At 37.2% G+C, this 16,176-nt stretch overlaps 2 protein-coding genes across 6 annotated transcripts in view; both read right to left on the bottom strand.

The window, feature by feature from the left end:
• The window catches only part of ppp6r2a (protein phosphatase 6, regulatory subunit 2a), a 44,921-nt gene extending 31,313 nt beyond the window's left edge, over positions 1–13,608 (bottom strand). For both annotated transcript variants that reach the window (XM_044107573.1, XM_044107572.1), the window contains exon 1: positions 13,186–13,608. The gene's annotated coding sequence lies outside the window, so the exon portion shown is untranslated. The remainder of the gene's footprint in view (positions 1–13,185) is intronic.
• An 866-nt stretch (positions 13,609–14,474) lies between these two features.
• recql (RecQ helicase-like) overlaps positions 14,475–16,176 on the bottom strand; it is a 28,394-nt gene continuing 26,692 nt past the window's right edge. For all 4 annotated transcript variants that reach the window (XR_006369732.1, XM_044107574.1, XM_044107576.1 and 1 more), the window contains exon 17: positions 14,475–15,114. The gene's annotated coding sequence lies outside the window, so the exon portion shown is untranslated. The remainder of the gene's footprint in view (positions 15,115–16,176) is intronic.

Here is a 16,176-nt window from a genome sequence, read left to right as displayed (position 1 = left end):
TTGGTTTTGCCTGGTGTTTTGTGCACTTGTGAGTTACTTGTCTTTGTCTCTTTTAAAGTATATAAAAAAATAAACAGAATTTTGGAAACTTGCTCAACTCTTTCTCTGAGCAAAAGGCTCAACTGTTAATCATGGAAGTAAAACCAAAGGAGGAAATCAAAGTGCTTCTTTCTTTTTCTTTGACCTTTGCTTCTCTTTGAGGAGGATGGGTTTTTGCACACACAGCAACAGCAGAGCTAGCAGCGTCCATCTGGCATACATTTACAGAATACAGAAGAGCAATAAAAACCCACTGAGTACTCCCTGTGTACTCTGCACAAAAGCAAACGCTTGACGTTACATCCAAAACAGAAGTCATCAGAGGCTGCTTCAATAAAAGCTATAATAAAGAGGACCGGTGGCACATAAAAGGCCCATACGTATGTGGATATTTAGAGCCAAAGAAAACATTACTTAGCAAAGTAAAAATCATTAACATAAAGAGAAACTTCCATTTACATGTGAAAACTCTTCTTCACTTGAGTTAAGACAGACAAACAAGCAGCTCCCAGAGGAGAAAAGCTGCCGTACTTCAGGCATCGCGGCAGTCATTTTAAGGATGCTTATTGGTCCACCAAAAACAATGAAAACCCGGGTGTTATCAATAAAATTATTACGGACCGAACTTAAAAATTGTACATATGCCGCTAACACTTAGCTTTCGTCAACAACTCGGAGGCGGAAGTAAGAGCTCCACGCGATGGAACACGATGCGCTAAATAGCAAAACATATGTTTAAGAAGCTTCGAAGCAGGTAAATTTTCCTCGAGGAAATTTAATAATCGAGGTACTCGAAGCATTCAAGGAATCATTTCAGCCCCCTAAAGCAAATGTGATAGAAACTACATTTTTGCTTTCATTAGTACCTGCAATTTTGTGGAGTTTTAATTTTACCAGTTTAGTGAGTCTGTGACTATAGAACACCTAAATTGTACAGGAGGGCTTCACGTTGTTTTCAGAAAATTTTTTAACTATTTGTAACTAGCGACCAAGTTTTACGTTTATACGTACCTAATATTAGACTGAAATCATTTTACAACCAGGTCAAACAATATATTTAATATATGAATACTTAAATTGGGCTGCACAGTGGCGCAGTTGGTAGAGCTGTTGCCTTGCAGCAAGAAGGTCCTGGGTTCGATTCCCGGCCCGGGGATCTTTCTGCATGGAGTTTGCATGTTCTCCCTGTGCATGGTGGGTTCTCTCCGGGTTCTCCGGCTTCCTCCCACAGTCCAAAAACATGACTGTCAGGTTAATTGGTTTCTCTAAATTCTCCCTAGGTGTGAGTGTGTGTGTGAATGGTTGTTTGTCTTGTATGTCTTTGTGTTGCCCTGCAACAGACTGGTGACCTGTCCAGGGTGTACCCCGCCTCTCGCCCGGGACGCAGCTGGAAATAGGCACCAGCAACCCTCCCGACCCCGTTTAGGGAAGAAGGGTGTAAAGAAAATGGATGGATGGATGGATGGATACTTAAATTTGAGACATTATTTGAGATAATTTGAGATATTAGATGAAAAAAAATGGAAACTTTAAATTTCCCCCTTCACAACTGTGCACCTTTTAATTAAATTAAATGAATAAATTTTTCCTGTTATGAAACTGAGCCATTGACAACAGGTTATGTCAGCCATATTAATTTGCATTCATCATGCCTCATTGTCGAAGTGGGAGATAACTGCTTAGACAATAAGTAATTTAATTGTCTAAATTAGTACAAGTCAACGGCCGTTGTCTTGCAGATTTTATTTATTCTCCAGTTTAGCACACCTGAAAACCAATCATTATACTGTATCTGAGGAACTTGATGACATGCTGAAGAGGCAATTAAGCCAGTCCACTCCTGTGTGTGTTGGGCCTTTTTGCATTGCACTACAATGGGGTGTAGTTGAGGCCTTGTTGTGTTTTGCATTGAGCAGGGTACCACCTTTAAAGCAGGTGTGAATCAACATATCAGAAATGCATGAATCTGTATGTGTGACAGCATTTATTTTGTGACATAAGAATAGACAACATTCTCTACTATGGAGTGAAAATAGTCTCAAAATATCTGTGTGTGTAAAAGTATCTGTGCAGTATTTGTGGGTGTGTAAAAGTATTTGTGCATGTATAAAAATATTTGTGCGTGTGTAAAGGTATCTATGCGTATGTAAAAGTATCTGTGCTTGTGTAAAATTATCTGTTCTTGTGTAATACTGGATTTTCTTATGCCTACAAATGTTGAATAAGTGCGCACAAGTCACCTGGTATGCACACACAAAACTGCATTTGGGCACAGATCCGGTTACGAGTGCACAAGTATTTTTGAGACATGCTTTTACATGCTAGTAGAAAGCTGGGTCATCTGAGTTTTTCTCTGAGTCTAGTGTTTTTGGGGCCTGCCCATAGCAATGCATAAGGAGAGCAGTGACTGACTTGCTTCGCAAGTCAGTCACTGCTGACTTGCTTCGCACTGCAGGCACCTATTGCATGGCAGGCACCTATTGTTCTACACCCAATAGAATGTCTCTTTAAGTATTATTTATTATTCTTCCGTCACCCGGAATGCGGCTCGCACCGCTGCGAGCCCACCCACAAAAGTGGTATCAAAACGTGCGGCCCGATCCCGGCAGGTGTGCTATTATTTTTATAATGAATCGGACTTACGATGGCGACGTAAAAAGCGAAAAACGAGCAAAATTTCCAACTGCCGAAACGCAGAGCATAACTGAAACCAACTGCCACTTTTTAGAGTGAGAATTTAAGCAGATTTTTGACCCCAAAGCGATTTTGAAATCGCCGTCACGCCCACAAATATAACCTGATTGGAATCAAACTTGGTCATGACATTGATACGCATGCCTGCTCCGGTAAAATGTGTTTGATTTTTCTCTAGCGCTTACGGTTTTCTGTCAAGGTGCTTCAGAGCGAAATCATGCGCCAGGGTAACTGACGCTCTCCCAGATTCACTTCCATGTATTTCTGAAAATTTTCTGAGCCCTGCACACACTATTTTTTGTCTCATCACTGCAATTACTGTGAATGAGGTAAAAATATGAATTGCGGTACTATGGGAGACGACAAATAGCCCTATTATACGCTTCAAACGGTTTTCGAATATATATTACGGTTCCAGAACGGCAAAGGTTTGTTCGGAGTGCTTTTTCCATATTAATTGGCTGGGTGTCTCACAAAGATAGAATTTTTTTCCCCCCTTTCTGTCTCAAACACACATGACAGTTAGCAGCTGATCCATTACCATAGCAACGGAACACATGGGGCCAGAGCAGCTGATTCATGGGAGGACTCTCTGGAAGGAGCTGGCCTTTAGAACTACTTGTGTTTTGGGCATTTTATAACTTATTTTAACAAACCATTGTTACACACAGGATTAATGTGTCAATTTTAAATAAAGCTTAATGGAAATTTCCCAATAAAAGCCCCAATATCTCTGTCAGGTGAGTGCAGCGCCGTAAGGCGCTGCAATAATATCAGCCTATATTATCTTTTCCTCTCAGGTTATGGCACTGGCTTGTGCAGCAAGTCAGTGCAATGGCATTAACCTTTGACCTAATGATATTAAATAGGACAACCAAAACGCCATATCTGTAGTTCATTAGCATTAGCCTTTTAGCTTAAATAAGCTTTTACCTATTTTTCTATTACCTTGAATATTTTTACATGAAGTAATTGCTTTCATGAGCATATGACTGATTTAATCCAATGACTCTTTTATATTGGATGAGTGTGGCCCTTTGATATGAAGATTAACAAAAATTTCTAAATTACAGCCTTGACAATTTTTACATCATGCAATTGCTCTTTTAGGCTTTATGTGACTGGTTTATCCAAAGCACTCATACACATTGGATTAGTGTGGGCATTTATTATTAAGCTTTCTGCAAATTTCAAAATAAAAGCCTTCATATTGCCCTCAGGTTAATGCATCGCCGTAAGGCGATGCAATAATATTAGAATGCTTTATATTTTTCTCTCAGGTTAGGGAACTGCCTTGCGCAGCAAAGCAGTTCATTAGCATTAGCCTTTTAGCTTAAATAAGCTATTACCTATTTTTCTATTACCTTGAATATTTTTGCATCAAGTAATTGCTTTCATGAGCATATTACTGATTTAATCCAATGACTCTTAAACATTGGATGAGTGTGGCCCTTTGATATGAAGATTAAAAAGAATTTCAAAATAAAAGCCTTGACAATTTTTACATTATGTAATTGCTCTTTTAGGCTTTATGTGACTGGTTTCTCCAAACCACTCTTACACATTGGATTAGTGTGGGCATTTATTATTAAGCTTACTGAAAATTTTAAAATAAAAGCCTCAATATGCCCCTGTGAATAATGCACCGCCGCAGGCGGTGCAATGATATCATTCTGCATTATCTTTTTCTCTCAGGTTAGGGAACTGTTCATTAGCATTAGCATTTTATCTTAAATAAGCTATTAGCTATTTTTCTTACTTATTAGCCATGTTTAGTATACTGAATGGTGTAAGTCAGGTATAGACAACATGCTAGCGATGCCCCACATGCTACTGACAGCATTCATGCTAACATTAGCATTTTGGCTAATTTTAGCTGATTCATTGGGGCCTGCCCATAGCAATGCATAAGGAGAGCAGTGACTGACTTGCGAAGCAAGTCAGTCACTGCCTCCATGCATTGCATGGCAGGCACCTATTGTTCTACACCCAATAGAATGTTTCTTTATTATTGGGGCCTGCCCATAGCAATGCATAAGGAGAGCAGTGCCTCTATGCACTGCCTCTATGCATTGCATGGCAGGCACCTATTGTTCTACACCCAATAGAATGTTTCTTTATTGGGGCCTGCCCATAGCAATGCATAAGGAGAGCAGTGACTGACTTGCGAAGCAAGTCAGTCACTGCCTCCATGCATTGCATGGCAGGCACCTATTGTTCTACACCCAATAGAATGTCTCTTTATTTATATATTATATTTTAATCTTCCGTTACCGTTAATGCGGCTCGTACCGCTGCGAGCCCACCCATAAAAGTGGTATCAAAACGTGCGGCTCGAACCCGCATTGGAGCTTTTACTTTTGGTGGGCTTTGGTGTTACCTGGGCGACGTAAAACCAAAAAAACGACCCCAAAATCACTAACGAGCTCACCAGGTGCATCTCTAAATTAGGTCGTAAATCCTGAAAATACCCTATTTTTGAGGATTTTCTGTGTCGTCATAACCTTATGTAGAAACGCCATTCAAACTTCATTTTGTAGATACGTCCGTGATCTCTTTTAAAGTGAAGACAGCACGTCAATATGTATTATGGTTTGAACAGAGAATTGTCTCCCCCTGGATGTCTCACTCACAGCTGGCAGAGAGGATTATTTACCATGGCAACGGAACCCAGAGCAGGGAGAGCTGCTGAAGACTACAAATACGCATCACTGTAGTTCTAACTAGTAGTTCAGTTAAAACTATATGACTGATTTAATCCAATGACTGTTACACATGGGATGACTTTGACCCTTTCAAATGAAGCGTAACAAAAATTTCAAAATAAAAGCCTTGGCAATTTTTACATCATCTAATTGCTCTTTTTGGCTTTATGTGACTGGTTTATCCAAAGCACTCTTACACATTGGATTAGTGTGGGCATTTAATATGAAGCTTACTGCAAATTTCAAATTAAAAGCCTCAATATGCCCCTCTGGACAGTGCACCGCCAGAGGCGGTGCAATGATATCATTCTGCATTATCTGTTTGCACAGCAAGGCAGTTCATTAGCATTAGCCTTTTAGCTTAAATAAGCTATTTTCTATTTTTCATACTTATTAGTCATGTTTAGTATACTTAATGGAGTAAGTAAATGACAGTAAACATTCTAATGATACCCCACATGCTACTGAAAGTATTTATGCTTACATTAGCATATTTGCTCATTTTAGCTAATACACTTGCTTTATCATACTGAATGTTGAATGTCCAGCTTACTTAACATTCTTGTGATTCTCCACAGGCTATTGATTACATTGCAGCTTTCTTTAGCATTGATGCTAATTGTTAGCATCAGAATGCTGGGTCCAAACCGACGGGCACACTTTGGCAGGCCCCAGTTAAATTTCTTCAGGAATTTTCTAGTTATCCTCTAACGTTTCTCACTGTGCTTGTGCTGAAGTGGCAAATGTTAAGTTTGGTGAAAAACTGTATATCTCAGCACTTCCTTATAATATCCCAAAATTATTTATAGACATATTGTGTATTTTTGAGCGGTACAGGAGACTAAGTGGTCTAAAAAACGACCACTGGGTGGCGGAATGGTTTGCTGGCTGGAAAAACAGGCAGGCAAACCAAGTGAGACGGAGCGTCCCGGTGGTCTGCCCTTTGAAGTAAGTAGAAGCTAAACCTGCAGATTTTGCTCTCCGATTATAATGAGACATGGAGTAATTTTAAATAATTTCAGATTACGTTTTATATGTCTGGTACTCTGCCTTCCTCATATGTTTCTGTTAGCGGGAGCTAGTGTTTATCTGAGCTATGCTACTTTAGCTGTTCGCAGCAAAGTCCGTGTATTTTTAGTGTCACCCTCAGCACAGTTTAATAAGTCTATCTTCAGTCTTAATTTTAACCCAGGTTGATCTAGTTTTATGATCCCGAAGTCGGAAAGCATCTTCAGGAGATTATGGCAGTCATGGATGTTGGTCACCATCACTGAAACCGTATTTTGCTGCTTCACCAGTATTGAAGGAAGACCTGCTCCTGCAGTAACATCGTCTGCTGCTAGACTTAATTCACCAGAACAATCTGAAAGCTACTGCATTTATGTTGACTTCTCGACATATTTAAGGATTTAGTCTAATGTTCACACATAGGCCTGTCACAATAATCAATAAATCAATTAATCGGATGACAAATTAAAACAAACTCAAATAATTTTCATTGGCCTGATTTATCATTTTTCTCTCTTTATACCAAAAACTGGGTGATAAAAGTCTTCAGTTTGGTACTTTGGTCTCGACTAGCCCTTATTTTGAAAGACAGTTTTGTTTACAAAGACTTCAAAATTTATTAGTTATTTATTTTGGATATTAAAAATGTCTTCCAGTTCCAGTGTTAAACGTTCATTAGAATTTAAAGTTTAATGACCTTTGAGAATGTGTTCTTGCATTATTATTTTATCATTATCATTATATTACTTAAATTATATTATATTATCATTATATTACTTAGAAAAATAGTCTCAAAAGAACAATATTATCGTTTGTTGAGAACTTCTGGAACAATTTAGCATACAGTAAAATTTTTCATCGTGACAGACCTATTCACACATCCTACAAAATCTTCAAATTAAACCGTGTTTGTGTCTGCATCTCTGAAATCCACAGATACCCCATTTCATCAGCCCTTAAACAAACATATGCCTCATCTGCAAACCAGGAAAAACCTGCTGTTCCTGTTTGTCTTCATTTCAAGTTGATTAATGTAGATGGTAAAATGTATTCAGATGGTTTAAGCAGTACATTTCTTTCTCAATTGATATTTTGACACAATTAACAGCTAATAAACACATACATAAGAAAATAAATATTTTATGCATTTATTTAAAGCACCACTGCAAAAATAGCCTCCACAGCAAAATGTTTAATGCATAAACATTTGATCAAAATAAAAAGAAAAATTTCTACATACATTCTTATGATTCAAGTCATTTTCAGGTTTAGTAATATTCTGTCAAAGTCCGGTTTGTGTGCATCAGCTGTTCAGGAAAATCAACATAATTTTTTTCTAACAATAACTGTATATTTATACTTTTTTTTTGCATCTTCAGACAATCTGCAACAGCTGAGAGTCTGGGAGGTTCAACACCAAAACCTCAAGCTTCAAACTGAACCATCAACTGGGCCAAGATTCCTTTCAAACAACCACAATAGTTAACATGCTCTGTTGGTAGACATTATAGTTTATCCTTAATCTGTAGACTGTCCTTGGTCGTCTTTGAATACACAGCTCTATGGTGTTTTCTTTTGATAATTGATTATAGTAAATATTTGAACATTCATGTAAGTTTTAAGACATTTAATTGTTAATTTTTAAGTTCCTGTGAAACCATTAATGTTAATCTGGACCTATTTTGTTAAAAATTCAACAGATTTGTTCCAATCTTAAATATTTAATCTGTCCTTTGTGTGCAGTGAAATGAACATTAAAGTTAATTCAGGAAACACTTTTGTCATCTTCTTCTTTCTACAGTATAAATCGAATAATGCCTCTATTAAAATCATCTATTTGTGACATCAAACTTTTTTTCTTTCATAAAGCAGTGTTCAAACTATGGCGAAATGTTTATAATTTACTTTCAACAAATGGAAACCAAAAACGTTTTAAAGTAAAGACACTATGAATACTTCACATCTACCGTACTTCAACACAGGTAACGTTTCCACTGTATGCAAGTAAATTACAATTTACAATTGAGTGAAAATTGTACAGCAGGGCTTTAACTCCAGTTCAGGAGGGTCAGTGTCCTCCAACCTTTAGATGTCTCTTCTTTAATGCACCTGAGTCAAATCATGAGCACAACCCTGGAGAACTTGACTGTCCTAAGCAGCCATTTAATTCAGGTGTGCTGGACCAGGGCAAATATAAATGTTGCAAGACACCAGACATTGATGACTGGATCTGAGGATCCCTGTTAGAGGATCAGTGTTTTCCTCCAGCAGCTCCATCAGATCAGAGGGTTGATGAGATCTGAAAGGACCTGATCCTCCAGAAAGTAAAATAACATGAGACCCAATCCATCAGTTAGCCGTTTCGTCCTGTGTAGAGATAAATATAAAATGTTATTTATACACATTTAATAAATGATTATAATTTAACAAATTATAATCAAAAGGCAATAGGCATGTCGCGATAAACAATAAATCAATTAATCGTACAATAAATTAAAACTATCGACGTCATTTTAATTATCGGCTTTATCGTCTCTTCCGGCCTTTTTCTGTTGACACTAAATGAAAAAAGGCTCAACTCCGCTGCTCTCCACTGACCCTCCCTTCCTCATTTCCTTAGTATAATGCCCAGCGCATACTACACGATCTTAGAGCTGTCGGCCCATTTTCAAAACCTGAGAAATCACACATAAGCCGACAGAAATCTTAGGTATAACGGTTCGATCGGGTTCGATCATGCTGCGTAGTGTCCAACAATGGGCACAAAATAATGGCTACAAGTCCAGTTAACTAATTTTGAAACCAGGCATTAATCAATGCTTTACTACAATCTATCTGCAATGCATGTGGCTCTAGTGTCATTCCTGACTGAATGAAAATCATTAGAATCTATTTATGTCACGTTGACAACTGAAAAGCTACCGGGTTCATCAAATACGTAGCAATTTCGCTCCAACTCCTCCCCTCCTCATTTCTATATTATTTGCACGAAATGTTTTATAAACATTAATGTTGTTTCCACATATTATCTCCAATGTCCGTTGGACTTCAGGATGCACTGTGTCAGCTGTTTGGGATTCCCCTCTGTAATTTCCCCTCAGAAAGCACAGAGGAAAATCCGGGCTTTCTGATTGGCTACCTGTCACATTCAACAGGCTGCGTTAACGCTCCCAGTCAGAAAACCCCTGCTTTAGATCGGAGCGGCCACGACAATCTACCGTAACACACCAGACAATATAAGATGATGTGTTATGAAATCTTAGAACGATCAACGTTCTACGATTGTCGTAAGGGGAAAATGTAGGTAGTCTGATGTGCCCATCTTCTCTATTTAAATCTAATGATTACTGAAGGGCAATATGGCATACAGACTTTATAAGCTGCACTCTTTTGGTTGAATGCAGTATTTATTTACACTTTGATGTTTTTATTCAAATACATTTTTGTTAATGGAGACTGAGAATCCATTTTATTTTTGTTTTCGGTTGTTCTGTTTATTTTATCAGTTCCAGTGCTAAGTGTTCTTTTGAAAATAAATGTATCTATCTTTGGCAGGAAATCACATGCATTATTACATCATTTCCATTAAATCAGTGTACAAAGGTCTTCAAACAATATTATCGTTTATCCCAATCATTTTTGAGACAATTAATTGCTCAGCAGAATTTGTTATCGTGACAGGCCTAAAAGGCAATTTATTTCATTTAATTACATTCAATTAGTGAATAAAGTAAAAGGCTAATCAGAATGCATCAAACTATAAATACAAACATCAGTCAGTAACATGACTTAGGAATTTGATTGGAACCTGTTGAGCAAAACAGATAATGTAAGAACCACCCAGAGATATTTTTATGGATTAAAGACTCAAACTGTGCTGAGTGTGACACTAAAAATACACAGACTTAGCTGCAAACAACTAAAGTAGCATAGCTCACTTAAACATTAGCTTCTGCTAACAGAAACATATGAGGGCAGAGTACCAGACATATAAAACGTAAACTGAAATTATTTATAATTACTCCATGTTTCATTATAATAGGAGAGCAAAGCCTGCAGGTTTAGCTTCTACTTACTTCAGAGGGCAGACCATCGGGACGCTCTGTCTCACTTCTTGGTTTGCCTGCCTGTTTTTCCAGCCAGCAAACCATTCCGCCACCCAGAGGTCGTTTTTTAGACCACTTAGTCTCCTGCACCGCTCAAAAATGCACAATATGTCTATAAATAATTTTGGGGATATTACAAGGAAGTGCTGAGATATACACTTGTCCACCAAACTAACATAACACTAGACTAAGTGAAAAACTCAGATAACCCAGCTTTCTACTAGCATGTAAAAGCAAGTCTCAAAAATACTTGTGCACTCGTAACCGGATAGTCTGATGTACGCAGTGACTTCTGCATACTTTTTCAACATTTGTAGCTGTAAGAGGTTTATTTTTAAGGTTTACAAATTCAGTATTACACATACACAGATATTTTTACACACGCACAAATGCTTTTACACACACACACACACACACACACAGATACTTTTACACACACACAGATATTTTGAGACTATTTTCACTCTATATCTACCTGCTCGTTAAACATTTACCTTGTCATTGGACCAGACAACAGGAGCAACTGATGGAATCCATCAAAGACATTAAAGAAAACAAACAAACAAAAAAAAAAAAGACCACTCTTAGCAAAACACAGTAACAGGCTAGAGGAGAGAATGAGCAGTCACCACAGCAAGAATGAACCAATCAGTGGCTGAGAAGTACAGATCTCAGGGTTTCAGAGACTGTGGTGCAACTCTTCTATAAAGGCAAATGCAAAGACGCCAAAACCCGAACCCTTGTGCCATGCAGTGTAAAAATGCCCAGGGGCATATCTAAAACTTGCAAGTTTCCAGCACTCAAAAACCAGAGTTGGACATCCCTGGTCAAAAAGGCAAAAAATGTACTGAACTTATTTAGTGCTTCTCTACTCACATTGACCACTAGTCTCATTCACATACTCACACATCAATGCAGATCAGTAAGCAACTTGGGGTTAAAATACTTGTTTTAAGTCACTTTAACATGTGGATGGGGAGAAAGCTGGAATCAAACTCGTATTTTTCTGATTGCTGTTCCTGCTGAGGCACAGCTAATCCACAGTTTATTGTAAGCTATTGTGGTTATATTACTATATTAAAGAATAGCTATCAGGAGAAGTTTGTTTGGAGTGGGTTGACCAGGGATCTTGATTAGTGATTCGATAGACTAAAGATCACAATTAGACAGTTTACTCTTTATCCGCTCTGATCTGTGACCAGCAGGTTGTGTAATGAAAAATGTGGGGAAATCAGTTTTATGCATCAGTGGCATAATCTCATAATTCTTTTTGTTTTCTGTTAGATTCAAAACTATGTCTTCTATTAAAGTTCCTAAAGTATGCTTGCTTTTTTTTGTTACAGTTCTTAGAAAACAATAATCCAAATTAGTAGGTAAAACATAAAAAAATAGAAAAGAAAAACCCAAAAACCATAAATTTGTATCAAACAGAAATAGGCTTACTGGTGCACCTCTAGTAATAATCTGTCAAATTCCATATGCAATAACTGACCAAAAAGGGATATGGATCAAAATAATTTAAAACCAAGTAATAATTACCTACACTATTACCACAGTTTTGGAAAATAATATACAATAAATGTGAAGATTAGGAAACATTTTACATTCATCTGCACAATTAGATACTAATGACACACAGTAAATGTATTATTATTGTTACTAATACACATACCCAGTAGTACATAAGTATAAAATATATATGCTTAGATTATCAACATGGATGTGCATGGAATGACAATGGGGTGCGCTAAACTGGTGGTGTATATAAAATCTATATAGTAATGTTCCTATGCAGTGAATGACAAAAATGTGTATTTACCTTTCAGGATATTTTGTGACAAGAGACGTGTCACTTTAACTATAGGTTTAAATAAAACCAACAAATAAGCAGATGTTCGGAAAAAAACTAAATGTAAAATCGCCTTGCTTAGCCTCTGGCATGAAATGCACATCAACTGACTTTGTGTAGGAGCTCAGATTTCTGTTTACTTCAAACCAAGTGAGCCACCGGTAGCAGACAGCACCAGATGAAAATCAATGAACTCCAATCTCAAAACAATAATCCGAAATCAACGCCGCGGACTGAACTTTCGCTTGAGAAAGCTAATGTTTACTTTATTCCTGTACACGGTCAAGAAAAGCGGAGTTCGTTCTGGCCTCAGCCGAGTCAGACCGTGTGCAAAAACAAACGTCTTCCTACTGGTTTTCACATTAGTGGCAATACACCAAAGAAAAAAAGTCAAACCATTATCATCTGAATCACTGCAAAGGGAAAATCTACCACACTCAACAGCAGCAACTTTACCAGTCCAACAAAACTTAGCTATTATGTTATGTTACATAGCAACAATTGATCTCAACACCTGAACAGACTTTTCAAGAAAATCTGACCTACTGAGCAATATTATTATCAGCCTATATACAAAATTAATGCCCTTTCTAAAACGAATGATCAAACTCCTCTTAATTAGTTCCTCATTCTTCTGATTAGCATGTAAGCTAACTAGCCACTGACTGTTGAGCGAAGTTAGCAAACTTAGCTTCCAAACTTGGATTCAACTTTATCGTTACCGTACCAGTCTAGCATTCGTTGGTTAACTACGTTAAATGAAGATGTTTACGCACAGACTTACCTTTGGCTGAAAGTCTAGTGTTGTCCCTTACTTCTCTGTTAAACTTTAGAGGGTTTTATCCATAAGCAGAGTGTTCTAGGTCACAAGCTATCCAGCTAATAGTTAGCTAGCATAACTGGCTAGCATTCGTTAGCTTGTGAGTGGTTTGTTTTGAAAATGGTTCAGTCTGAGACAGCACAGGGCTAACATGAACTAGATCAACTTAGCTAACGTTAGTCAAATATAGATTTGGAATCAATTAAATCCTCAACTTTTACACATTAATAGCTCCTTTACATTAACAGCGATACGTATTATTGCATATATACAAGGTATGATTTGGACTCACTAAAGATATTCAACGCGCGGCTAAGTTTAGCAAGCAAGGCAGGAAAAACTCAAGTCATAAATTTCGAATCAAAATGGCGACGTGGTCATGACGAGAGCGCGCAACAGACGGGAACGTGCATTGAACATACACTAGTGGTGAGTCTGGTTTCTGAGACTTATGAAGAGAATATATTTATACAATAACACATATCCCAACACTGTATCACAGCGATAGTAAAGATTAGAGTTCAGGTGGAAATCCAGATTCAGAACTTATGTAAATATGTTATATGTAATGTAATTATACGTAATATATATATGTAAAAAATCCAATTTAGAAATGATAACTTGAGAAATGTGCTCCTAACCTGTTACACCAAAAAGGCCATCAAAGAAAAAAAAAATCTTATTAAGTGGGATCAGAAATAAGACAACTTATTCAGTGGGATTATCTTATCCCTCTGAAGGTTTCCTCAGAGATGGTAGGCCTAAAACTACGGGGGCTTTTATCTTTTATGAAAAAATGCTTCAACTTTTATGAAGAAATATTGTCAGTGGAAGACAGTTTTTAAAAAAATATCTTTTATCACATCAATGAAAATTTTATTGAAAAAAAAAAAACTCAGTGAAATGTCACAGGATGATAGGATACAAATCAATTTGGAAACTAAAGAAACAATAAGCCTAAAGTCACAGAAGCTGTGTAGTCTTCATGGCTATTGAGATGCCAGCTTCGAGCACGGACCACCGTATCAGAATGTGGTCTATAAACTAAATTAAATGTCTTTCTATTCTCAAAAGAAAATGTGAAGGAGTTTGTTCCTATGACAGCACTGATTTACTCTTTAAGCAAGAAACTTAAGTGAAATGCTTTTCTGAAGCATTTCACTTTAGTGAAACCTGTGAGGGAGAGCAGGACACAGTGAGGGAAGGGCTGTCTCTGAAAATTCTGACCAGCTGCTCTGATGATTTTCACATGATGAAGGTGAAGATGAAGATGAATACTTTATTAATCCCCTAGGGAAAATTCAAGGTCCCAGCAGCTTAAGACATTACACACAACATACATTACAGTTCACACAATATATTACAAAACACAAGATTACTAAATTAACACAATTACCAGATCAAGTAAAATATCTAAGAGCTAAAAATACTAAAAAAAACACAAAAATCCTAAGTGCTAAATTTAAATTTAAGACAGATGCCAGAATGGAGGAGTGCATGTTGAGTAATAATGTAGCCCATAGAGTCAGTCAGAATACAGTTCCATCAGTCTGTATGACACTATAAGGAGTGTGGAGGTGAAGTTGTTTACTCCTTGCCCTTAAAGAGCTAGCTGAGTTCAGCTTGGAGACAGATATAATTTGATTAAGCTTTGTTCCATCACTTACATCCACATTAATTTCTACAGCGACGCTGTGGGACATGAATGGCCTCCTCTTATCCTTTTTCCTCTCCCTGTCTGAGCAGGCTGCTTTTGTGCTCCCTCTGTTTGAATTGTTTTAGCTCGTTTCCTCAGCTTCAATTTTTCTCTTTTTTTGTGGGGAACATCTATTCTTAATGGCAGGGGGATCAGGGCTCACACAGACCTCTTCCTCATCGAGTAGCTGATTTGTCCTGTATCAGTAAAATATAGAACATTAGCAACAAAAAAGGGCTCAATATGAAAACGAGCATAAAAAAGAAAATAATACAGATCACTTTCATTCAGAGTTTTCTAAAGCATCAAGCAGCAACGGTAGGTTTCACAAGTGTACTTACCGAGCACATACTGACTAGTTATGTGATAATGAGATGAAATATTAGTGGCATATGACGTATGATACAGGAAATAAATATTAGGCTTGGACGATGACTGATAAGTTGGAATGAGAAAAATTCTTTCTTTACATTTATAATTTCATAATTCCTATATTTAATGTTTTAACTCCTTTCAAAATTCCCAATACTTATTGAAATATTTTTTCACCATTATGCCCCATTCTGTCCTAATGTTGGATGCATGAAAAGTCCTGGGGCACTGACACATATTATTTTGCTGTTCCACCTGTTGTTTTTTTTTTTTTTTTTTTTTTAACCAGTGTTCTAACTTTCTGTGCTATCCGTGAATCTGTCCGACCTTGCGGTAATGTGCATGCACACATCGATGCTATGTCACATACTGCTTACTCATTTCTTATCAATACATTCTACCTGTGGAAGTTTTGTTTCATCCATTTTATTTTGTCAAAGATTAAGGTAGGTTTTATTTATTTTATTTATACTTGGCTTTATAACCATCCCTGTACTTAAAATATTTTAGTTTAATAACACTCTTTTTTTTTAAATAGATAGAGCATGTTGGTAACAATATTATTTGAGAATGAAGCTGTGTATTAGCGGTGTAATATTAGTTTATATTAACCATATCTTAGTCGACTAGTTGGCGCAACTCCTAGTTAAGTTATATTCACTGCAAATTGAGTCACTGCTATATAGAGCTGCATCATAGTTTAATTTCAGAATCCCATCTGCCACTAGGTAGGTACAAACTTGAATCATTTTCTTGCAAAGCTGAAAATTAGCTGGAATGTTTCTAGTCTGCTGTGTGAAAGAACTGCCTACCAGAGAAGCTAGAATGACCTGAGCTTTGCTGTCTGATCCACAATTGCTTCAAATAGTTTTTGGTCTGATGAAAAA

This window comes from Gambusia affinis, linkage group LG23, assembly GCF_019740435.1.
Source record: "Gambusia affinis linkage group LG23, SWU_Gaff_1.0, whole genome shotgun sequence".
Taxonomy (NCBI): domain Eukaryota; kingdom Metazoa; phylum Chordata; class Actinopteri; order Cyprinodontiformes; family Poeciliidae; genus Gambusia; species Gambusia affinis.
Note: the sequence above shows the minus strand (reverse complement) of the source record. Positions and strands in the feature narration are given on the sequence as shown.